The 24,679-nt window shown below is 39.3% G+C and overlaps 1 long non-coding RNA gene across 4 annotated transcripts in view; it reads left to right on the top strand.

Moving 5' to 3' along the window:
• LOC105489289 (uncharacterized) overlaps window positions 1–24,679 on the top strand; it is a 169,460-nt gene that overhangs the window by 53,282 nt on the left and 91,499 nt on the right. For 2 of the 4 annotated variants that reach the window (XR_011617151.1, XR_011617152.1), the window contains exons 3-5: window positions 8,108–8,194; window positions 9,079–9,279; window positions 21,985–22,110. This is a non-coding gene — a long non-coding RNA (uncharacterized lncRNA). Of the gene's footprint in view, window positions 1–2,684; window positions 3,029–8,107; window positions 8,195–9,078; window positions 9,280–21,984; window positions 22,111–24,679 lie in introns of those variants that run through there. The other 2 variants (XR_011617153.1, XR_011617150.1) reach the window with 2 other exon arrangements.

Here is a 24,679-nt window from a genome sequence, read left to right as displayed (position 1 = left end):
ATGTTTCAGTTTAGGAAAAGTCTGTTGACTTATCTGCAGTCTCTGATTGATTGACTGACTGATTTTTGACAGAGTCTCATCTCTGTCACCCAGGCTGGAGTGCAGGGGCACGATCTCGGCTCACTGCAACCTCTACCTTCCAGGTTCAAGCAATTCTCCTGTCTCAGGCTCCCGAGTAGCTGGGATTACAGGCAGGCATCACCATGCCCAGCTAATTTTTGTATTTTTAGTAGAGACTGGGTTTCACCATGTTGGTCAGGCTTGTTCCAAACTCCTGATCTCAAGTGATCTGCCCACCTCGGCCTCCCAAAGTGCTAGGATTACAGACATGAGCCACTGTGCTCAGCCTCATTGATGTATATAACTCTGCTGTGTTGAGTCTACTCATGAGCCTATCAAAGGCTTTCTTCATTTCTCTCACTATGTTTGACTTATCATGCTTCATCTTGATTCTTTCTGTGAGTTTTAATCTCTCTGCTCACAGCACCTGTCTGTTCCCAGCTTTAACATGTTAATGTTAAGAGCCCTAATGGAAAAAGCAGAAAAGATAATTGTATGATAATTCCAATGTGAGTATCATATCTGTGTCTGATCCTGATAATTACTCATCTCTAGCCTTTTGGCACATCTTGTAATTTTTTTTGAAAACCAGACACTATTGCATCGCAGGAGCTGAGGGACATACACTTTTAGTGTGAGGATTTAAGCTTGTCTGGCTAGAACTGGGTTGTTTCTAACATGAGCTACAGCTGTAGTTCCTGGAGACTTTTAAATCCTCCGTTGTCCTTGTCTTTGCCTCCTCTCTTGACTTTGGATTTCCCTAGTTTCTGTTCTTCAGAGAGCGCCTTGGAGCTCCTTCAGCTGGAATCCACTGTTATGGCGAGCGCAGCTGGTATGGAGATAAGGCGTGGGGGAAGGGAGCATCCCATCTCCTCCAGATTAAATCTCAGCATTTTCTTGGCCTGCTTCTTGAAGCTGGGACTTTCACAGTGTTCACTGTGGTGCAGCTTTTCCTTCTCCTGTTCCCTACTCACTTCCTTGGCTGCAGTGCTCTCCAGTCTATTTCCTTAAGGCCCTCACTGTGTTGGCTTTGTTTTGTATCCATGTATGCATATGTGTTTGTGTGTGTGTGTGTGTGTGTGTGTGTGTTTGCATATAGGTGAGACAAGAAGACTAGAGGTTCCAGAGTGGGAGGGCTGTTCTTCCCACCTGGGAAAAAGCTCTGACAGAGTCTTTCCTCTTGTAAGCTTTTGCGATAAAGAAGGTTCTGGGTGAATTTCAACGTGATCACTCTTCCTTTCTCTGCTGAAGCCATGAGGAATCTTTCATGGATCTCTGTTGTGAGAGCTGGTAGGATATCTGGGTGGAAAGTGACAACAGTAGGTGTCTGGTTCTGCAGACCCCAGATACTGGTGTGCACAGCAATTCATCAGAGTGACCACTGACATGTCCCTACCGGTTCGTATCGCCAGTGTCTTCTGCTCTAGGTGAGCAAATCCTGGTGACTGTCTCCAAGATGTTGAGGTGGTACTTGGCCCTGTAATCTCAGTCTCTGATGGCTCTAAGAAAATTCATTGAATTTTTTTCAGTTTGCCCTGTTCTTTTCGTATTGTAAGATCGGGAGTGACAACTTAATAGCCCTTTATATGTCAGAGCCTCACAATACTGTTTCCAGGGTCATGCTTAGATTTTGCTTTTAGGCTTATGCTAACCTTATAAAAGGAATTAAAAATGCTACAATTTTTTTCTAAAAGACATATAATTTTGCTTTTGAAGTTAATGTTTATATTTAAATTTTGGGTTATGAGATAAAATATTACTAAATAATTAAAAATACTAAAGCTTTCTTTTAATAAGATTCTGATTTGATAATATGACTTCTAAAATAATTTTTAAAACTATATTTGATTGAGGCTTTTTTTTTAGCTTTCCCTGGAATTTAGTTTGTTTTTCTAAGTATATTTTGTGATAAATTTTTAAATATTTGGGCTGAAATTTTATATTGAATTAGCACACAGACTGTAGGAAAAACTCTAGGGTAATTTTGATAATTGATGCAGAGGAATGAAGTTTAACTTCCTGGCAGAGCATCTTTCTGTTCATTTCATTTCACTTTAATCCAATTAAAAATATACATACTAGTCTCCACCCTTGAACATTAATGGATTGACTCATTTTTTTCAGGTACCTGTCATGTACGGGGCACTGGAGATACGAAACTAATTAGGATTGTTTGTCTGATCTAAATAAGGAGTATTCTTCTAGACAGATAGAGGAGGGAGAAAGAGAGGTAGAGAGAGAGACACACGGGGAGAGGCCGAGAGAAGGAGAGTAGTCTGGAAGATGCTGTAACTCAGCACAGACTTGTTTGAAGAGAAGTCAAGACAGATTTTAGCATGGCAAACTCTTGACAGCATCCAGGGATAGCATCAGTGCAGTGATGTTTCTTGAGTACACATCTATACAAGAAGGAGAGAGACATCATGGGCAGATGAACCAATTTCTACAGAGACCAGTAGGCGTGAAGCAGCAGGATAAACCCAGCGAGTACAAGTCTAGTGTGAGGCTGGAATTAAGATTCACGGAGGTCAGCTGTGGGGGGTGTGAGATTGGAGGGGACAGACAGGGATTGTGTTACAAAAAGATTTGTATGCCGTGAAAAGTAATTTAGTTCCATCTTGTAGGCAACAGATCGTGGATGTGTCTTAAGTTACAGAAGATTCTAACCAGACTTTCATAGAAGGATTCTTCCTGTTGTGGTGGCATCGGTGGATAGTTCTTTTCTGTGAGTTCACTAGAGAGAGATATTAGAATATTTGACAATGTGCTGATTCATACAAATGTGGTTAGGGGATTTCCAAGTTTTCTGAAAAGTTCTAAAGTGTTGACAAATAAATAAGACCACTAAAGAAGTCTGCAATAAATACTAATGCAGTAGTAGAAAAAGAAATGTTCTACGAGCAAGGAATTGGGAAGAAATTTGTCCAGTTGCAAAATAGAAGGGGTTCATGCAGAAACATATCTTAATGTAAGTGAAACAAAGCTCCCTTTTTTAGACAAGAAATATTATTGCTTGTTCTCAGCACATATTCTGCTGGTTTCTTATGGGACATTCGTGCAGCTGTGTTCAGGGGTGGTGACTGCAAGCCAGGCTCTGTGAGGTTTTGGTGGCCTCATTGAGCTCTCCCCTCCATGAGCTCAGGTATCCTGTGGGGTTTAGTTGCCTCACTGACCTCTCCCCTCCATAAGCTCTGGTATCCTACACCAGGAACAATGAGGTCGGATGCCTTGGGGATGCATGGAAGGATGGGGTAGTGGTCCCTTGCCTAGTTTACCTTTCTATGTTGACTTTTAGAACAAACTTAATGTTTCCCAGTCTAAAAGTGAATAAATATATAAAATCCACAAGTATGGAAAGAGAGAAATACAAAAAGAAATAAAAACAGAATAAAATGAGTGAACTTAACGTTTTTCAAATGAGTGGCCTCAGCACAGGGAAGGGTGAGGAGAGGAGAGTGAGTCTAAGTGGCTCTGGGATGCACTGTTTGTGAGCACCGTGCTTTGGCTCTGTAAATACGGAAGTGTGGTTTAGAAATGACGCAACTACTCTCTGCAGCTTTTCATAAGAAAATAAGTAAATAGATTGTGGTACCGGGAATAACGTGAGTGGGGCAAGCCTAGAAGAAACCGTCTGGTGTTGGATTGGGATCAGAGGGATCAGTGTGAGCGCATGATTTTTGACACACATGTATAGAATTTAAAAAATAGATATAGATGATAAATGGAAATGGACATAGGTATAGATATAGAAGTGTGTGTATCTATATCTGCATTTATGCATACAAATTTCCCGTCTTTGCCCTTTATATACATACATTTCTAGTAGCAGCAAGCATGCCTAGCACTCAATTCTGGCTTGTAAATATTGTTCTTTCAGTAACGGTAACCTGGGTTCGTTAGAGATGTAGCTGATGCTTGTGCTGGGGCAAGAAAGGCTCCAGCTGCCCCATTACCAGATGGTTAGCAAGGGCTCATGAGATGTGGGGGTCCCACTGGCCAAGTCTGGGACAATTTGAGTGACAGAGTAATTGATGGCAATGGATGTGTCACCCTGAATAGAATGAGAATCTACAAATGCACACTGGGGATGTACAAATAGATAATAAATAAATGGAAGAGAAGGGAAACCTCTTCCATATGGTAGGAATCTAGCCAATAAAGATAAAGGGAAGATGGAATTAAAATCTCATCATTTGGTAACTAGTTGGGGAAGAATTACCAATGGTCATTAAAATTATGCAGAAATAGGCAGAAAAACAAGATATCTATATATTTGTTAGTTACAGAATATATAAATATTTATTAGTTGCCGAAGGAAAAATAGGAACTTTATAGCAGGTTCCATCTTAATGCAGTAATCACGTGATCAAATTAACATTGCAGTGATGGGATGAGCTGAGCTCCTGCGCCCTTAGACACAAGGAACGTACTGACAATAACACATCACCTCGCCTCTGTGCATCTCCAAACTTTCATAACCTAGATCTAATCAGGAGGAAGCATCCAGCGAACCCAAATGGAAGTTATACTTCAAAACAACTGCTCCCCACTCTTTAGTGTCAAGATTGTGAAACACAAAGAAAGATGGAGGAATTGTCCCTGATTACAAGGGACTAAGAAGACGCCCAACTAAATGTGAGGATGGTCGGGATTGGCTCCTGCACCAGATCAGGAACACGAGGGTAACCGGCAAACCCGGATCAAGTCTGTGGGTGGAAATATAGGATGCTGTCCACATTCACCTCTTCATTTTCAGAATCAGATTGTGGTTATGAAATGGTCTATTTTTAGAAATACACACTGAAATTTTAATAGATAAAGCATCAATGATGTCTGCAACTTGTACTCACAATTTTCTGAAACACGCGGACACGCACACACACGAACCGCATGTATAGGCAGTAAAGGAAGGGTAGTCACATGTTAACATGCGGGAATTCTCTTTTGCAGCTTCTTTGTAAACCTGAGAATATTGTGTGTGTGTGCATGGTGCGTGCGTGTGTGCCTGTAGTTCTTTGCAGTTTTATCACCTGTAGATTTGTGTGCCCACCAAGACAAGAAAAAACACACAAGGACAAACCCAACACAAGAGCCCCCTGCGTACCTCTTTTACAGCCACGGCTGCCTCTCTTCCTCTCCACTCCCTAATAATTGGCAACTGCTCATCTGTTTCCCATCTCCACAAATGCAGCATTTTAATAATGCCATATAAATGGATTCAGACAATAGGGAATTCTTTGAGACTGGCATAGTTAGCATAATTCCTGTGACGTCGAGTTGTTATGTGTACCAACACTTTTCTTTGTACTCCTTTTCATTGCTGAGTGGTATTTTTGGGGTGAATGCACTGCCGTTTATTCATCCATGGAAGGCTGGTTAGGTTGCTTTCAATATGGGCTCTTGTGAGTAAAACTTCTATATAGGTTTTTGTGTGAACATGTTTCCATTTCTCTGGGTCAGCTGTCAAGAGTAAGAAGCCGCCATGCTGTTTTCCTGAGTGGCTGTTCCATGTTAAATTCCCACCGACAATGTATGAGTGACCCAGTTTCTCCACCTTTCTAACAGCATTTGGTTTTATGACTTTTTTTTTTTTTACTTCCGCTACAGTGATGTTTCGCTGTAGTTTTATTTGGTGTTTTCCTGCCGCTAATGATGTTGGACATCTTTTCATGCATTGATGTATCATCTGTCTAACCACTTCAGTGACATTTATCTTGCGTTTTCCCCATTTTTGAATTGGATATTTGCTTTATTAATGTTTAATTTTGAGTTATTTATTATTCTGTATGTTAGCCCTGTATTGGGTCTGTGGTTTGCAAATATTTTCTCCTAATTTGTAGGTTGTCTCTTTATCCTCTTAATGGGTATTCCACAGATCAAACTGTTTAATTTTGATGAGGTCCAATTTATCAGTATTTCTTTTTCTGAATTGTGCTTTTGGTGTGAAGACTAAGAGCTCTTTGCCTAGTCCTAGTTTCCATAGGTTATGTTCTATATTTTTCCCTAAAAGTTGTATAGTTTTATATTGTAGGGTCCAGTCCTACGGGGCCTGTGGGTTTTCTCTTCATATGTGGTGACAAGAGATCATAGAAAAATAAAGACATGAGATAAAGAGAGAGAGAAAGACAGCTGGGCCTAGGGGACCACTACCACCAATGCACGGAGTCTGGTGGTGGCCCCGAATGCCTGGATGCACTGCTATTTATTGTATGCAAGGCAAGGGGGCAGGGCAAGGAAAGTGAGTCATCTCAAGTGATTGATACGGTCACACGAGTCCATGTGTCCACTGAACGGGGAGCCTTTCCCTTTGCCGTAGCTGAGGCGGAGAGGGAGGACAGCATACGTCAGCATTTCTTCTATGCACTTATCAGTGAGATCAAAGACTTTAATACTTTCACTAATTTTGCTACTGCTATCTTCTAAGAACTTAAGAGAGGCACCAGGTGTACAGGCGGAACACGAAAGTGGACAAGGAGCGTAACCACTGAAGCACAGCACCACAGGGAGGCGTCGAAGCCTCGGGATGACTGCAGGCAGGCCTGGCTAATGTCAGGTCTCCCACAAGAGGTGGTGGAACAGAGTGTTCTCTAACTCGCCCAGGGAAAGGGAGACTCCCTTTCCCAGTCTGCTAAGTAACGGGTGTCTTCCCAGGCACTGGCGTTACCACTAGACCAAGGTCTGCTATGTAACGGGTGTCGTCCCAGACACTGGCGCTACCGCTAGACCAAGGAGCCCTCAAGTGGCCCTTATCTGGGCATGACAGAGGGCTCACACTCTTGCCTTCTGGTCACCTCTTGCAGTGTCCCTTCAGCTCCTGACTCTGTATGGCCTGGTTTTCCCTAGTTTATACTTATAAAACAGAGATTATTATAATAATAATACAAAGATTACTACTACAAACTAATGATTGATAATATTCATAATCATCTCTATATCCTATTTCTAGTATAACTTATTATAATTATTTTCTTTATTATACTGGAACAGCTTGTGCCTTCAGTCTCTTGCCTTGGCACCTGGGTGGCTTGCCACCTACGTTATATTTTATATTTAGGTCAATAATTGTGAGTTTTGTTGTATAAGGTGTGAGGTTTAGATCAAAATTCTGTTTTCTTTCTCCATTTTCTTCTTGTCCTCTTCCTGTCCCTCCTCCTCCTCCGTTTATTATTGTCTAGTTGCGCCATTACCATTTGTTGAAGGATATTCTTCTATTGAATTGCTTTTGATCCTTTGCCAAAAGTCAGATGGATGTATTTGTGTGGGTTCATTCCTGGGTTTTTAAATTCTTTTCTGTTGATCTCTGTGTCTGTCCTCGGCCTATACCACACTGTCTTGGTTACTGTAGCTCTAGTGGTAGCTCTTCACATCAAGCAAGAATGCTCATTCCCACTCTTGGTTTTTTTTTTTTTTCAGAATTGTTTTAGATACTCTAGGCTCTGTGCCTTTCCAAAGAAATTTTTAAATAAGCCTGTTTATGTCTACAAATACCTTCCTGGGATTTTTCTAGGAATGGAATTAAACCTATAGATCAAATTTGGAGAGAACTGACATCTTTCCTATATCGAGCCATTAGATGCCTCTGTTTCTTCATCTTGCCTTCTTGTGCTAGTTAGAATTTCCAGTAGTATGTTGAATGAGTGCTGAGATCGGACATCTTTTTATCTCCCTGATCTTAAGAAAAAAATGTAAGTCTTTCACCGTTAAGTATAATATTAGTTGCAGGATGTTTGTAGATGCTCTTTATGAATTTGACTCTTGTTCTCTCTTTCTAGTTTTCTGAGAGTTTTTCTCACGAACGAGTGTTGCTTTTGTCAAATGCTTTTCTGCTTCTGTTGATATGGTAATACATTTTTTCTTCTTTATCCAGCTGATACGGTGGGTCACATTGATGGATTGTGGAATGTTGAACCATCTTTGCTCACCTGGGGAAAATCCACTTGGCCATGGTGTATTTTTTAATACACTGCTGCATTTGATTATTAACGCCTTATAATTTGAATGGTTAGAAAACGTATCCACTTTTAGATTTTGTGAATTCTCTCACCAGAAGAGTTCTGCTACAAATGGAAGACTGAAAACTACCTGGGAGAAATTAAAAAACAAGCAAACACATGAACAAAAGTCCATGCATCAGGTAAGTGAGTTAGATAAAAGAGTTCCTTTCCAGTCCCAAAATATCCATCTTACTAGTATTTTTATAAATGAGGGTATTTTGCATTGTCAGACTGAATGCTGTATTGGAAAATCTTTAAAATAATTCAGATGAGAAGTCCTCAGTTGAGCTAAGTGAGTGACAGTGGTATGGGCAAATGTGGATTTGTAACAGAGATGTGAGTGTTGTAATGATACCTCCAACAGGGCGTGACTGCTGACTGGGTCAGGCAGAGTTCTTAACAATAAGGAAAATATGTTAATTCTTGAGACTGATGTACAGTATTAGTACAATTTATAACCATTGCAGAATATTAAATGGCACAACTATGGTGAGGTTAATAATAAAATGTGTAGCCGTAATGGAAGAATCAAGGTCCTGAGTTAGCCTGGAAGGAAGCTGTTTGGAGCAATGGTGTTTCTTCTTGTGATAGAAAAGCAGACGGCGTTAGATGCAGATGGGGCTTGGTGGTGATTTACAGGGGCAGTTAGAACATCTGAGCATACAAGCACAGATTTGGGGGGGTTTGGCAAAAAGAACCGCACAGAAGAGTCGGAGGAAGGTAAATAGGTGAATTCAAAGTCAGCAAATGGCGGCAACGAGGAACTAGCAAGTCATAGGACATTTACCTTGACCTTTGAACTTGATCTTCATGTGCGCTACTAAATGAACTTACCTGAATTCTTTAACACAAAATTTACAAAACTTGAATTTTATAAGACTGTCTAAGAGGCCTTTTGTGGTGACCTGTCGATCACATTTATGTCCCTGAGATTTTTTGTTTTATTAAGGCAAAGGGTTTTGCTCCTCATTTAATTAAAACAGGAATACAAATAAGATAAAGTTTATTGATCTATTTAATGTAGGGGAAACATGCCACCATCACCTCTCGGGCGTGAACTCCTCTGCTTCACTCCGTCAGTTCCAACCCCGCTCACTCTTTGGATTCTTAGAGCATCAAACAGCCAGGAGCAACCCCGCCTGCGCCTGCAGACTTTGGGGCTTGTTGGTTCCTGTATCGGGAACGTGCTCTCCCTTCTTTCAAGTTTTTTCTCATCACCTTCTTGGTAAGTTCCCTTCTGATTATGTCATTAAGATTACAACCCACCCTCCGCACGCCGTGGCCTGCCTTTGCTTTATCTTTCTACTTAGTGTGAATTGCCGCCTGAAACATGACGTGTTTTTTCGACTCAGTACTTACGTCCTTCTCCTCCCAAAGCTGTAATTAAGATCCATGAAGGCGGGGGCTCTGTCTGTTTTGTTCATGATGCCCTCCCTGCACTGAGAACAGTACAGGCACAGGAAGGACTGCCAATCATTGTGTGTTGGGTTAATGAATGAAACAAAAATGAATACCAAGCCAAAATAGAAAAATTCTTAAAATGGTCAGTTTAATTTTCGTTGCTTCTGCCTCACAAATTAAGTCAGGAAAACATGGCTACGTGTGGTCGTGGTTTTCATATTGCTCCCTAGAAATTTTGAAAATGTCAAAGCTATGAAGATAGCAGTGGTGCTTGGGCAGTAACGGACCCTACGTGAATTTGACAGGTTTAATATTTTAAATGTTAACAGGCAAAGATACCACCTGGAGGGTGAAATAATAATTGCTATGATTCTCATATTTCAAGTTGTTTTATTTTATTTATAAAATGAAACAGTAACTTCAGAAGACCCATGTTTTTCTATTTCACCAAGATCCTTCAAAGTTCTGTTGAAAAACAACCAATCAAATAAAGTATGAATTTTTAGCAAAAGCACCCATGTCATTTTACAAAATTTATTTTATTAGTTCATCAGCGCATGAGAGGTGACTGTCATTTTGCATAAGCTCGTTATTACAAGTAGAAACTACTCAGCTTCAGCATCAGAATGGCTCTCTCAGGGACACTTAGAGCTGCGATATCTCATCCTGATGGATTTCCAAGCACGAGCCTTGAAACAATCATGCATTTCCCAGTTGCAATTAAACTGGGTTCTCTACAGAAACTAAGGAAGAAACAGCATTGAGGATGTTACCTACATGTAGGGACATACATTGTTCTGTACCGAAATGAACACTAAGAGACTGGAGACCTATTTTAGTGGCCTTATTGCACCACTTCTTAGTTTCTTATTTTTCGATATGTTAATTAATGGTTTTGAACCCAGTTTCCAAAACAGGGATATTAAGAATTAGCCCATGTGAAGCTCAGGGGATGGGCTCAAAGATTCCTTAAGGTACAGTTTACCTCTAAGTTCCTCTCAGCTTTTCATTCTCCAGGAAGCCCTTCTTTCTCTCCTGTTGTCTGCACATGTGTGTCAGGATCCATGGAGAATACACATGGCAGTAGGGGACCTTGTCCACCTCACAGGTTGTCCCCTGAGTCATTGGCGTTGGAGTTATTGAGGGTCAAACATCTGGTTCTATTTTCTTACAAGACTTGACTAAGGGAACTGTCTTTTAGAAGGCCCAAGCTCATTGCTTGAAACCAAAACAGTTAAATAAGCTGATTTATATGATGTAAATTATTTTATCCTCTGTATCTTAAAGTATAATGTTAGAATTGATTTGTTGGCTGGGTGGGGTGGCATGCCTCTGTAATTGCAACACTTCAGGAGGTTGAGGCAGGAGGATCACGGGAGCCCAGGAAGTCGAGGTTGCAGGGAGCTGTGTTCATGTCACTGCACTCCAGCCTGGGCCACAGAGTGAGACCCTGTCTCTCTCTCTCTCTCCCTCTTTCTACATATATCTATGAATTATGTATATGTAAATTATATATTTGTTGAGGAAATAAATAAATTCCAGTTCTCAGAAGACAGCATTCTTTCTAAAGTAGTTTTTCGGAGGAAATCACTTTTTCACGCAGTTGAAATATAGTGTTTAATTCCCAAGCTTCCTGATTATTAATCTGTTTTTATTTTTTAAACTTAAAATGTAAATTCTAATTATTTTTCTTTCCAAGTAGTAATTTCTGATATGACAAAATTTCCTATTTTCTCTGAATTTATCCACTTGCATTAATTGTTAAAGTACTGCTCTAAATGAAAAAAGAGAATTCAAATTAAATATATCATTGGAAAAAATGGCACATTCAAAAGTGAATCAATCTCTGCCTTTTTTTTTTTTAAGTTAACCAAAGAAACTTTTTTTTTTTTTTGAAATATTAGCAGCCTGAAAAGTGGCCAAAGAAAAGGAAGTGATTGTTGTGAGACTGCATATCCTCAGGGCACCTGGTCCAGATGAGAACCTGCTGGCTGAGGGCACTTGCTTAGTTGCTGGGCACTGCCTGGTCCAGCTGTTGGCTGCTCGACCCTGGGCTGGGTGTGAGCCATCGCTTGGTTCAGCGGCAGGAATGATGAAGCTTCCCATCTCAAGACTGTGGGGAGGATTAAATGAATTAACATACGAAGAGCACTTGGCATAGCTCCTGCAACTTTGTAAGGCGGCAGAAAATATTAGCTGATTAGATAACGATGACGATGATAATTCTAAGCCCCTGAGCCACGTCGCCAGAAATGATTTATTGTAGTAATTTCTATAGACCTATGATTTCTCCTCTTGATAGTGGCTGATAATTCATTATTCAGGGGGAAGGAATGTGTGCAGATTCCCCACGTGGCTGTTGGATGTCATAGTAAAGATGTGCAAAAGACTTACAGCGTTAACAGTCTAAAGCCACCCAAGCAGACTGTGGCCGGCTATTTCCCTATCAGACCCTCCGCTGCTGCTCAGCTGGGCTCTCTCTGCTGTTTGATTTCCAGCATTATTTGAACGATGTCTGTGCCCTCATTGCTGCTCTCATATCCTGCACCATGACACTCGGCTTCTGCCCTGCACAGCAGACACCCTGAGAACTGGGCTTTTCCCTTCTCGTGCAGAGGGACGAGTGTGGGGGTGGGGTTCTTCCTGGGCTCAAAGCTCCTTCTCCACCACCCCATTTGTACCCTCTGATTTTCTCTGGAATCCTGTTTTGTTTTCTTTCTCTCTTGTATCTTCAGCTTGCCCCTTTTCCTGACTTACCCTCACCTTAGAAACACACATGCGTACTTAGTTCCCCTTCACTGCTTTCTTTTTCCCATAGCCCAGTCAAGCTTCTTGAAAGACAAGACAGCAATACCAGGGTCTCCCCTGCTTCCCACCTCATTCGCTTTCAGCTCAACGCCTTGCGTCTCTGTCCTCGTCACTGTGGTAGTTTGCAGTGGCATCATTCAAAGATGCCTTTTTTCCTTACTAGAATACTTTGCTGATGACACCAGACTTTTCTGGATATCTTTTCATGTTCTTGATTTTTACATTTTCTTCTGCTGGTTCATCTTTGTGTGAATGATACTTAAATAATAGTATGACCAGGGCACTTTGCTGTGCTCTTTTTCCCACTAAATATTCTTCTTGGGGGATCTCATTCACTATGATCTATGTTGATTGTCATCAAATACATCTTGATATATCAATTTTCTGAGCTCCCAATTGGCATATGGAGAATACAGCTAATGCCTCACACCAACAAGTCAGTTATGAAGGTCATGCTCTTCTATTTCAAACTAGATATCATGATATCATCTTTTCTCTGAGGTCAACGTACTGTTTTATCTTTGTGATCTGCATTGTGAGACCTTCTTTGAATAGATATTATTATCTGCATTTGAAAATGAATCAGCACAAATTTCTGTGTTTCAGAAGCTATTACTTAATCAAGTTATATTGAGTTCAGTGTATCTTCATGTAGTGTGGTCCCAAGCATTTTTCATTGGGCATGAATTTTTAAATTAATTTTCCAAAATATACAGATTAGTGTTGATCCACCAAAACTACCCCATTACCCTGAATTGAACACTATTCATTTTTAAGACGATGAACCAGGATTAAGAAAGGTGCCTACACACACACACACACACACACACACACACACACACACACACACACACACACACTTGGGAGTATTATAAAAGGGAGAGTAAAAGTAAAAAGGGAGAGATATACTCTCTTCCTTCCCTGGACATTGTGGTTTTAGGGGCAAAATGTGGAACCACTGCAGCCACCTTGCAATGACAGTGGAAACCGGCTTGAAGCAGAATCCAGCGCTTGGTGAATGGCTGTATCCACACACACACACACACACACGTACATCTGTCCTTAAGCCAGTAACCACCCCATAGAGATTACTTTTGGTTTGTAATATTTTTGAAATCAGAAAGTGGGAGACCTCCAACTTTGTTCTTCTTTTGGAAGATTGTTCTGACTATTTGGGAGTTTCCTGAGATTTCACATAAATTTTAGAATTATGTTCCTATTACTGCAACACAATACCATTGGGAATTTGTAAGGGATTACAATGATCTGTATATTGCTTTGGTTAATATGGATGTTTTAACAATATTAAACCTTCTAGTTCGTGAGCACAGGATGTCTTTCCAGTTATTTGTATCTTCTCTGATTTATTTTAGCAAAATTTCATGGTTTTCAGTGTACAAGTATTTTACCCCCTTGGTTAAGTATTTTTGAGGCTACAGTAAATGGAATTATTTTCTTAATTTTATTTTTGGATTGGTCATTGCTAGTTTACAGAAATGCAACTGATTTTTGTGTGTTAATCTTATATTTTGCCACTTTGCTGAAACTGTTTGTTTATTTTGACAGGATTGTGTGTTTGCAATCTTTAGGATTTTCCACATAAATGCTCATGTCATTTGTGAATAGAGATAATTTTACTTCCTTCTTTTGAATGAGGGTGGCTTTTATTTCTTTCACTTGGCTAATTGTTCTGGCTGAGACTTCTAGTACTGTCTTGAACAGAAGTAGTAAGAGTGCACATCTCTGTCCCGTTCCTGATCTTAGAGGAAATGCTTTCAGTCTCTCACCATCGAGAACGGTGTTAGTTGTGGGTTTTCGTATATGGATTCTATTATGCTGAGGTAGTTTTCTTCTGCTTCTGCTTTGTTGAGTGTTTATCATGAAATGCTGTTGCATTTTGTCAGGTGCTTTTTCTGTATGGGTTGAGATGATCGTGTGGTTTTTGCTCTCCCTTCTGTATACTTGTATAGTACTGGATCATTACTTTTACCCATTCAAATTGGGTATTATTTCCTTAGAAGTCACCCAGTGTTTCCTCTCATATCCTTTCAAGGTTTTATTCAAATGCAACCCCAGCAAGGCCTTCCTTGGGTACCCCATATAAAATTGTACACTACCTCCTCAATACTCTGTATCCACTTTCTGTGCTTTGTTTCTTTCCTGCTTAGCACCTATCATCCCTTAACATACTGTGCATTTGACTTATTTATGGTATCACCTGATTTCCCTAGCTGGAATGTGAGCTACAAGAGGGCAGCATTTCTTTCTTTTTATTGCCGAATCCCCTGTGCCTAAAACAGTGCCTGGCACAGAGTAAGCACTCAAGATAATTATTGAATGAATGAATGTATTAGTTAGGTTTCCCTAGAGGGACAGGACTAATGGAATAGATATACATATAAATGGAGTTTATTATTAATTCACATGATCACAAGGTCCCACAACAGGCCGTCTGCAGGCCGAGGAGCAAGGAGAGCCAGTACAAGTTCCAAAACTGAAGAACTTGGAATCCGATGTTTGAGGGCAGGAAGCATCCAGCACGGGAGAAAGATGTAGGCTGGGAGGCGAGGCCAGTCTCTCTGTTGACGTTTTGCTGCCTGCTTATATTCTAGCTGCCCTGACAGCTGATTAGATGGTTCCCACCCAGATTAAACGTGGGTCTGCCTTTCCCAGCCCACTGACTCAAATGTTCATCTCCTTTGGCAACACCCTTACAGACACACCCAGGATCAATACCTGTATCTTTCAATCCAATCAAGCTGACACTCAGTATTAACCATCACAATGAATATATAAATAAAGAATGTGATCGTTTAAGGTTGTATTTCTATTTGCTCAAAGTGCAGTGAAGTAATACTAGAACAATGGAGAGGTGAGAATAGAATCTTGAGTTTGGTATTAGTTACTCCTGTGAGTCTACTTTGAATGGAATCTATGATGTTTTCCCTACCAGCTCTCTGACCACATGCTTTGGTGTTATGTTGCCCTGATAATGTCCTTGAACTCTGTGACCTGCTCCACCAGGCTTTGTTTGTTACTTTACACAGCGGCCCCCTTTCTGGGTACAATTATCTCCCTTAAACAGACCCAGATATTCCACTCAAAGTAGGCAGGTGTGGGCCTGGATAACAAGAGTAAAGACAAATTCCAAACATGAAAATTAAAAATGCAATTGTGGTTTTCTTCCAGCACATTTTTACCTTCCATGGTAATTTTAAAACTTGCATAAAATAAAACATAATATAATTTTAGGCTCCTGTAACTTCATTATCCAAGGGAGAAGGTAAGCCTTGGGGATGAGTCACATAGCACATAGCATATATAAACTTTATATAACGTTATATAAAGTTATATAAATTAATAACTTTTATTTTTTAGACTATAGATGAACTCTTTCCCTCATTGTTTTTGTTTCATAAATGACGAGGGGAGACCAGAGACCAGGCCTGCTCTCTTTCCAATCACTGATTGCTGTTTTAGATTAACTGCCTCTTCTATTACCTTGCACCTCAGACCAGGTGATGCCAAAACCCCATGAGTGTTCCATCTTCAGTGTGAAATGTTGAATATACTCCCCTCAAAAAAGACCACCTCGACTATTCAGATCATCATAATGATGCATTAAAACTTATATAATAAGATGTTGAAATTCTGTTAAACTTCCTTCAACTTTGTCTATATAATTGAACCTAAACTTCTATACTTTGGAACACTGACTTTGGTCCTTTAGAAGATGTGTTCCCTGGATGGCTTTGTTCAAACTTTACATTGAAATAAACTCTCTTTAAACTAGACTCTGATTCTTTAGTAGGTTGGCATTTTGGCGACCCAGATGGGACCTTAAGCTAGCCTGCAGTGATTCTCACTGTTTCGCTGACAAGAAGGGCCTGGGTACCAGCACACACAGCTTTCATTTACCCAACCTCGCCAGGGCTGGCAAGGGTCTCTGGCAAGGCTCCTCTCAGATTTTAAATCTGTCTGGTTTAGGGTGAGATTTAGACTTTATTCAGGTGACCTGATTCCGCACTTGATGCAGCTGACAGTGAAGCTCTGCTCTAAGGTAGACATTTTGTTTTTGTTCTCTAGAAATTGTGCTGTTCACAAATTTGTGATCTTCGCTTTTCTCTGAGGTTAAGGGTTGTTTGTTAAGCTACTTATTAAAATTTGTACAGCCTTTTCCCTTATTCAAATTTTGGTCAGTAAAAAAATTTCTCTGTCTCAAGAAGAGTGAATACTTTATGGCTTAGGGAAGATTTACAATTAAAAATGTTAATTTATAATTAAAAAAACAAAACTCGGAAGCTGTTTATTGGACATATCTGAGGTCCCTTTTTGAAGTGACCAAAGCCAATAAAAATTTTTCTATGAGGACAAATGTAAGTCCCCAGAGTGAGGAACACTATTTCTCCTGGCCGAAAATCACCTTAGGCCACGAAGGTCATTGCTCACGACATAAAACAATCTCAAGTGAAATTATCCCCCCAGAAACATTCAAAAATTCTTGCTTAGCCTGGTGGCAACATATGAAGGGCTGACCTCTCAGTGCCTTAAGATCCCAGGATTCCTGGGTTTTACCAAGACATGTGAGAGGGAAAAAGTGACTCGTGAGTGACACCTCAAAATACAGTTCTTATTAAGCAGCACATCAGATCCAAAACATCTTTCCCTTTCAATCTTTAATTTCTTAAAAAGAGAACCCAAATTATAGGTAGCTGTCCATGTGAAACTAAGTGTTCCTCAAGAGTGATTCGTCCTTAGAAACTCCAGCTATATTCATGTCCAATACTTATGGCACCACCTCCTGTCAATATCTAAAAAGTAAAATGGTTTTACTTCACCCATAAAAAAAGCCACACAATAGCCAAAGTGATACACCTTTAAAATATCAAAATTAATGGATTTACTTTACAATGGAAAGTACTGGCTCTAAAATGAAACAAAATAATTGGGAGACTTCCTTCCTATAGTACTTAAAAGCATCTACAAGAGGCTCTGACAAAATTCTTGCCCTAAAGGAAGAAACAAGCTCTCTAAAATAAATGAATAAATAAGCAGCCAAAGCTGATTCTCTCCTGCTTCCTTATTTCTTCCCTTCCCTGTCTGAACCGTCTCACCTCCGCTCACCTTTGCCTCCTTTGATCCCCTCCTCCCTCTCCTGCTGTTCTAGCTTAATTTCAGAAACGGCGAATATCTGGCAGAGGAAAGCCCACCTTAGTTTATCAGCCATCATCAAAGGTAAACCTTAAAGACAGAGGTGAGAGATTTCCTGGCCAGGCACAGTGGCTCACACCTATAATCCCAGCATTTTGGGAGGCTGAGGCAGGAGGATCACTTGAGCCCAGGGGACTGAGACCAGCCTGGCCAACATGGTGAAACCCCGTCTCTACAAAAAAATACAAACAAATAGGCAAAAATGATGGCATGTGCCTGTAGTCCCAGCTACTTGGGAAGCTGATGTGGGAGGATCGTTTGAGCCCAGGGTGTTGAGGTTGTGATGAGCTATAATCAGGCCCCTGCACTCCAGCCTGGGTGACACAGCAAGACCCTGTTTCAAAAAATAATAATAATAAAAATCTAATTTCCACGAGGACCCTATTGGTTTTGCCAGAAAGCTTAACACCAAAGTTACGACTGTGGTTTTTCTGATCTATATCAACTAGTTCACATGTTAATTTTTTTAAAAGGTAAAAAATAAGTAGCTAGACACAAAAGAAGGGGTTTTTAAAGTGTGTCTTAGCTACTTAATTACAAAAGAAGATCACGTGTGTGCCTGTGAGGTTACAAAGACTTTGCTCCAAGCCATCCATTTAGTCTTCCAAAAAGTCGTAGACTAGAAGAAAATACAGCAATGTTGGCAAAATCCTGCTAAGTCGATACTGACATATGTTGAGAGATTTAAAAAATCTTTAAACAATATTCAAGATAATCTAATTTCTTTATACCAGTACCATAGTGTTTTGGTGGCTATGGCCTTATAGTATAGTTTGAAATCAGGTAGTGTGATGCCTCCAGACTTGTTCTTTTTGCTTAGTCTTGCTTTGGCTATGTGGGCTCTTTTTTTGGTTCCGTATGGATTTTAGAGTTGTTTTTTCAAATTCTGTGAAGAATAATGGTGGTATTTAGATAGACCAATGGAACAGAATAGAGAACCCAGAAATAAACCCAAATATTTACAACCAACTGATCTTCGACAAAGCAAACAAAAACATAAAGTGGGGAAAGGATGCCCTTTTCAAAAATGGTGCTGGGATAATTGACTAACCACATGTATGAGAATGAAATTGGATCCTCCTCTCTTATCTTGTACAAAAATCAACTCAAGATGGATTAAGGACTTTAAGACCTGAAATTATACAAATTCTAGAAGATAACATTGGAAAAACCCTTCCAGACATTGGCTTAGGCAAGGATTTCATGACCAAGAACCCAAAAGCAAATGCAATAAAACCAAAGATAAATAGGTGGGACTTAATTAAATTAAAGAGCTTTTGCATGGCAAAAGGAACAGTCAGGAGAGTAAACACACAGCCCTCAGAGTGGGAGAAAATCTTCACAATGTATACATCTGACAAAGGACTAATATCCAGAATCTACAACAAACTCAAACATTAGCAAGAAAGAAACAATCCCATCAAAAGCTGGCTAAGGACGTGAATAGACAATTCTCAAAAGAAGGTATATAAATGGCCAGAAAACATATGAAAAAATGCTTAACATCACTAATAATCAGGGAAATGCAAATCAAAATCACAATGCGATACCACCTTACTCCTGCAAGAATGGCCATAATCAAAAAATCAAAAACAATAGATGTTGGCATAGATGCTGTGATCAGGGAACACTTTTACACCGCTGGTGGGACTGTAAACCAGTACAACCACTATGGAAAAGAGTGTGGAGATTCCTTAAAGAACTAAAAGAGGTAGAACTACCATTTGATGCAGCAATCCCACTACTGGATATCTACCTAGAGGAAAAGAGTCATTATACGAAAAAGATACTTGCACACACATGTTTATAGTGGCACAATTCACAATTGCAAAATTGTGGAACCAACCCAAATGCCCATCAATCAAAGAGTGGATAAAGAAACTGATACACACACACATACACAAAATGGAATACTACTCAACCATAAAAATGAATGAATGAATGGCATTCACAGTGACCTGGATGAGATTGGAGACTATTATTCTAAGTGAAGTGACTCAGGAATGGAAAACCAAACATTGTATGTTCTTACTGATATGTGGGAGCTAAGCTATGAGGACGCAAAAGCATAAGAATGATACAATGGACTTTGGGAACTTGAGGGGAAGGGTGGGACTGGGGCGAAGGATAAAAGTCTACGAACAGGATGTGGTGTATACTGCTCGTGTGATGGGTGCACCAAAATTCCACAAATCACCACAGAACTTACTCGTGACCAAACACCACCTGTACCACAATAACCTGTGGAAATTAAAAAACATATATATATATACACACACACACACACACACACACATATAGACATATATATATAATTTGAAGATATATTCCATTTTATATAATCAAAATGTATGAACAATGTTGAGATTTCAAAATGAAAACCACATAGAAGCATTAAAGCAAAAATATTACTTAACCTGTTAATAAATCACAGTTTCTGGTTGTAAAGCTCTATGTGCAAAAATGTAAAAGAAAGAAATTGAAATAAAGTACTGGCAAACAAAAAAGATTATCTAAAGAAAGTTATACTAATCATCAAAATGATATTCTCAGTTTCAATTTTATAGAGTACATAAAAAATTGACAATAATTAAAAGACAATGCCTGAGTTGGACAATTTCTCAGACTCATAATTTGGTTAACCTTGCTGATCAATTACTTATACCTTAACTGAAAGAGAGAGACAGAGAGACAAAGAGATCAAACAAAAAAGACTAATAAAATTATAAATTTACAATTAAAACTACTATCCACTTAGTCTAAACCTCCAAAATAACCCCCAATAAACCTCAAAACAGACCTAACTTTCCACTTCACAATTGCTACAAAAAACCTGGACGCTTAAAAAAATGCCAAAAACTAAAACAAAGGAAATAACAGCATGCAAAAAAAAACAAAAAACAAAAAAAAAAAACAAAAACCACCAAACCAAAATAGGGGTACTCAGAAAACTTCAAGAGACTTCCTTTCCTGTTAATGAAGAGAAACAAGCTCTGTTGACACTGGAACTACGTTATCTCGAATGAATCTTACATTATTACAGAGTCTCTTTTCTCAAAATTAACAATGGAAATGATGGCTGTCAACTAATACTCCTATATTGGTAAATAAATCTCAGCCTATAGCTTTTCAGTTAGATATTTTACAAGACTCATGTTTTTCTCATAGTTCCCTCAGCCCCATCCATTTAACAAAAAGAAACTTTTAAAAATATACTCACATTTCTTTTTCCCCAAATGCAGGCCTGTGTTTAGAATTAGAAGACAAAAATGAACTACAAGATATAGTGAGTTTTTGGAATCTGATTCTCTTAATTTACAAATTGCAATTTATGTTACCATAGAGGACATTAAATGATTGAGTGATAAAGAATTACAAAAACTGCCAAAGGCATAGTGGAGCGACTGTGGTCCGTCTTTTGCTGACATAAAAAGCAAAAAATCTTGAAGATTATAATCATATAGCCCGAGCCATACTTAAGTTAATGTCTACTGCATCTGGCTGCAAGTCAACAACGTGGGAAGAAAAATCTTTCTTTTAATTTTCTGTCATCTGAGAGTGAACGTTTTTGCTGAACAGAGCTACTCCTCTTGGATGTGGAGAACACATACTTATTGATTCGTTCATGAGGCTTTCCATTAGCACGTGAAATTAGCATGGATTTCTTTTTTTGCTCTTCGTTGATGTACCAGTGGGGGGTGGATCCACATCGGGTTGGTGACTCAGTCCTAGTCTCCGTGGAATAGTGATTACAGGAAGTACAGAAGCACACACTCTCCCTCCTCCCTTTTGGCAATAATCCCCACTGTTTCACAGGAACTGACACGAAGCAATAATTTTGTTCACTTGGAATAAATGGTTCTGAATAGTCAAGATGGAAAATACAGGACAAAGTCATGGTTTTCACTACAAAGAGCTTGGCCTCTGCAGTCAGACAAAAAAGGGTTTCTGTATTAGTTTTAACGCATTTTCTGTGTAACCTTGAATATATGATTTAACTTATTTCAATTCATTCATCTATAAAATGTGGCTAGAAGTACTGTCCTCGTCAGGCTGTTCTGAGGACCAGTAAAAACATACATAAGATATCTGGCACACGAAAAGTTCTATGTGTACTCTTGTAAAAATAGACAGTGTGTGAAGTATGTTGAAAACCCATGAGCTTCTCCCTCTTCTCTGGAAAGGAAGTGAGATTTTGTAAAGTTGTATAAAGAAGCACTTTGGTCTGGCATAGGAGAGAGGTTTTCCAGACTTAGGAAGTAAAAATACCGGATACCCAGTTAAATTTGAATTTCAGAAAAGAAATGAATCATATGTTTTAGTATAAGTATATCCCATGCTATATATGGCTTATACTTATACTAAAACAGAATTTATTTTAACTCAGTTCAAGTTTAACTGGGTGTTCTGTACCTTATATGGCAACGCTATGGGAAACTGTATTGAAATACTTTTTTTTTTTTTTTTTCTTTTCTTGGACTATTCTAAGGTCTTATTCTTTCCTCAACAGTCTTGTCCTGTGATTGACAATGGTGGTGCCTTGCTGAAGCAGCAAACTGCATTGATGGCCTGGGCATAAATGCCCTGTTATTGGAACACTCCTTGTTCTTCATTTGTGATACAGTCTACTATACAGGTTTGCATATTGTTACAATTAAATTGGTTAATAAACGTCATGGATTTGGAAACATGACTGGCACTTAATAAGTTTTCCAAATGTTAATTATTTCTATATTTAATTTATTTTAGTATGTTCACTTTTTTCACATTTTAAGATTCTTAAAATTTGAAAGTGTGTTTGAATTGACATCGATTTACAATTGCTGTTGGCTTGGTGGCAGTCGTAATGTAGGAACATGCACAAACTTGAACACCACTGTTCATATCATCGTGGCTGCACTTGAGTTATATGCACCGTTTGAAAAAACTTCACTTCTTAGGAAAAGAAGGCATGGCAGGGAATCTCAGAGGAATAGCAGGGAATCTCAGAGGAACATGGCAAGATAAGTCTTTCCCTTAGAAAGAAATCCTTCCAAGGCTCAGAGAAAGAATAGAAAGGCTAGGCTTTCATGGATAAAAGCCACTGGAATATGAGGAAAGTGTTAGTTCTTGGTGCATTTTCTTTTTAAAAATTTTTTTTCTTATATTTTAAGTTCTGGGGTACATGTGCAGAACGTGCAGTTTTGTTACATAGGTATACATGTGCCATGGTGGTTTGCTGCACCTGTCAACCCGTCACCTACATTAGGTATTGTTCATAATATTATCCCTAATCCCCCACCCCCGACAGGCCCTGGTGTGTGATGTTCCCCTCCCTATGTCCATGTGTTCTCATTGTTCAGTTCCCACTTATGAGTGAGAACATGCGGGGTTGGTTTTCTGTTTTTGTGATAGTTTGCTGAGAATGATGCTTTCCAGCTTCATCCGCGTCCCTACAAAGGACATGAACTCATCCTTTTTCATGGCTGCATAGTATTCCATGGTGTATATGTGCCACATTTTCTTAATCCAGTCTATTGTTGATGGACATTTGGGTTGGTTCCAAGTCTTTGCTATCGTGAATGGTGCCAAAATAAGCCTACGCGTGCGTGTGTCTTTATAGTAGAATGATTTATAATCTTTTGGGTATATACCCAGTAATGGGATTGCTGGGTCAAATGGTATTTCTAGTTCTAGATCCTTGAGGAATCGCCACACTGCTTCCACAATGGTTGAACTAATTTACACTCCCACCAACAGTGTAAAAGAAGAATTACTATTTCTCCATATCCTCTCCAGCATCTGTTGTTTCTTGACTTTTTAATGATCGCCATTCTAACTAGTATGAGACGGTATTTCATTGTGTTTTGATTTGCATTTCTCTAATGACCAGTGACTGTTGTTTATAAGGTACCCAGTCTAAGGTATTTTGTCACGGCAGCCAGGAAAGATACGACAATCTTTATATGCTTCAGTTTGTCATCTGCAACATAGGAATTATAATACTTACTTCTTTGGTTTATTGTGAATATTAAATAAGTGAGTATGAGAAAATCACTTAGAACTTATCCTGTCACATAGTAAGTACTAAACAAATGCTAGCTATTTTATTCTTACCATAATGGTAGTAGGGCGTAGTGTTGAAATATAAAATCTGGAGCCAGACTGCCTAAAGTTAAGTTCCTCACCACCACTTCCTAGCTTTGTAATTTTGTATATGTCACTTAGCTATGCTTAGGCTCAGTTTACTCATCTGTAGGATAAGAATAGTAATAATATCCACCTTAGGAATTGTTGCAATGATAAATTATTAAATGTAAAATGCTTAGAAGCTATAGTCCCAGCTACTTGGGAGGCAGAGGCAGGAGGATCACTTGAACCTGGGAGACGGAGGTTGCAGTGAGCTGGGATTGCGCCACTGCATGCACTCCAGCCTGGGTGACAGAGCGAGACTCCGTCTCAAAAAAAATAAAAATAAAAATAGAAAGACACTCTATGTCTATATGTCTAAGTACGTCTAGGAGATTTCTGTAAATATTATAACTCAAAGTGAGAAGAAAGCATTGGGTCACTTCAGTTGGTCTCATTATTTTTTGAAATATCTGCATGACTTAGAACCAAAGGAATTTTAGAATCTGTAAGTGAAGTATTGTTTATTTTCTGTAGCCTTGCTCCCACTAAGAATAATGACACCAAGATTCCCAGGGAATCGTCTTCATTCAGCCACTTTTATTAAGCACGGCCTTCTCTTCTAGGCACCGTGTTAAGCAAAGGATGCAAAAGCAAAGAAAACGGAAGTGAACCTGACATTGTGGACTTTGTATTCTAGGCCTGAGGTCGAAAGACTTATCCTGTGAAAGTCCAGATGTTACAAGTTTAGGCTTTCTGGACCGTACAGGCTCCGTTGCTGCTACTGAACTCTGTCACTGTATCCTAAAGACAGCCATAAACAATGTCTAGATGAATGAGTGTAGTGGTGTTGCCAAAAACTTGATGGACACTGGAATTTGAATTTCCCATGCATTTTTAAATATACATCACAAAATATCCCTATTTTGAATTTTTCTACTTAGAAATGTAAAATGCATTCTTGGCTTTCAGGTTGTACAAAATCCAGAGGTTGGCCACGTTTTGCCCCAGGCTATAGTTTTTCAGACCCTGTTCTAGAGGATGAGAAAAGTAAAAAATAGGCAAACAGGCAAATGGAGTAAGTACACACTGCGAGG

The sequence above is a fragment of the Macaca nemestrina genome, chromosome 19, assembly GCF_043159975.1.
Source record: "Macaca nemestrina isolate mMacNem1 chromosome 19, mMacNem.hap1, whole genome shotgun sequence".
NCBI classification, from domain to species: domain Eukaryota; kingdom Metazoa; phylum Chordata; class Mammalia; order Primates; family Cercopithecidae; genus Macaca; species Macaca nemestrina.
Note: the sequence above shows the minus strand (reverse complement) of the source record. Positions and strands in the feature narration are given on the sequence as shown.